This window comes from Branchiostoma floridae, chromosome 9 (assembly GCF_000003815.2).
Source record: "Branchiostoma floridae strain S238N-H82 chromosome 9, Bfl_VNyyK, whole genome shotgun sequence".
NCBI lineage: Eukaryota > Metazoa > Chordata > Leptocardii > Amphioxiformes > Branchiostomatidae > Branchiostoma > Branchiostoma floridae.
The window spans coordinates 13,868,416-13,870,468 of NC_049987.1; positions in this window are offsets into that span (position 1 = coordinate 13,868,416).

The window sequence follows — 2,053 nt, forward strand, 5'->3', positions numbered from 1 at the left end:
TTCAATGACAGCAGAACAATGTCATGGGTTATATCAAGATGTGTAGGTACATTTGATCGATGTTAAACGTCAGATAATGGAGGAAACAGGTAGAAACAAACCTGTCACCTGCCACTGTCCTCTGTTTCCGCCATTGTACAGGAAAGGGAGGAGTGACTTCCAAATGTAAAGTTAAAATTTCATCCTTACAAGCTAACTTGCAAATATTTCTTTTGAAAATACAAGAGCACTATTCAAAATAAATAATTAAAATTTCTGAGTGTAAATACTACCTTTCTGGCCAAATGAATATGGGATTTATTTTGTAAGCTTCGTGCAGTTTTGATGCTATATCACGGTGACCTTTATTGACCCGTGTGGTTGGCAAAGAATGCTGGGACTGGATTCTTCCACTACCCACAATGAAGGGACATTTTTTGTCAGAAATATATAATTTTCTACATTAGAACTAAAACAAGCAAACGTGTGGACCTTTAATCTTACATTATAGATACTCATATTTTATTTTTTTTGTATTAAATAACGATATTCACTATTTTCTGTAAATAATTCTTTATGACAAAATATTGGCAACCCCATAAAAAACGTGTTAGTGGGTAATTCCGACCATCATGGAGGAGCCGAAGCCAGACGAAGAGGAGGGAGTTCGTGCAGTCGACCTCATTCATCCCGAAATCCTCAGTAAAGACACTCTGATTGACATTCTTACACGGGTAAGGCTAGGATCTACATTTTGTGAAAATTTTAGCAAGATTGGTGACCTAGAACGGGAACAGGATGTGTTTTTGTAGGACGCGGCGTGCTTGCGTTACAACACACGCCGCACCTGTTTCAACACTCAACCGGCTCTTATAAGGATTTTATTATGGAATACTTGGCGTTATTTTCTCGTTATCTGCACTATACGTTACTGTCGCCATTCCCTCAATCCTGGCATGGCTGCAGCATTGTTTACTCTCTATATGTGCCCCCGCTTTTATGTTTATAAGAAGAAGAGAAGATGTCAGTCTACCAGATATTATATTTGCATCACATAAATTTAAGCAGAATATCATACATACTGCAAGTAACATGTAAGTGGATCACTTTCAATTTTGACCTATTTCATTTTTGACCATTTTACACTGCAAGCTTGTTGTGTACAAAATTTACAAATATTCACTGTATCTCTAACCAGCTGTGACACCGACAGAAATTGTCACCGTGGTGCAATGTGCAGGAAAGCATACTGTGTCAACATGGCATGTGGAACTTTATCATGAAAGTTATCATTATACATATCATTATCATTACACATATGTATATATCATAAATCAATGTCATTTACTGTACAAGTTCAGCTGTATTGCTGCAATCGCCTGGTTTACAGTTTGGACTGCATTAGTATACAAGTGAAGCCCTTGAACTTGTAGACAACTCTTGTCTAGACCATTGTCATTGTCAAGACTGTCATTGCAGCTGCAAAGTGTCTATAACCACTGCAGTAGCAGAACACAGTGGACTACTGTTGTCATTGATGCCAGTGACACATCTCGAGATGTGTTTTGTTTATGTGTCATGGGCCTTCAACATATCATCCACAATGCTTTACATTGCACATGTGCTGTATAAACAATGAAAAGGATTTAAATCAATAGTTATAATCAATTAATAACTTCACACCATGATGAAATGTACCATTAAAAACATCTAGAGCACTTAATCTGTTGTAAATGAAGGTATGGGCTAGGCATTTTGTTGTATGATATATTGACAATAAGCTCATTGTCATTATTTACCTTGATTGTAATTTCAATTTTGTCCACAGAGATTAGTGCTGAAGCATCACCATGGTGACGAGAGTCTGGACAAGGCCCACCTGGTGGAGATGTTCTACAAAGCTGTCACTCCAAAGCCTCAGAGGAAGTACAGGTAACAACAAAAGTTAGATATGTAGGCTGCAAGTTGCCTGCAGCTTCTTTGATAGCTTTAAACTGTTAGCATAAACTATATTCCCCCTTGGTCTCTGTTACCCAAGCAGATGTATAAATCTTACTTTTACATACACCATCTG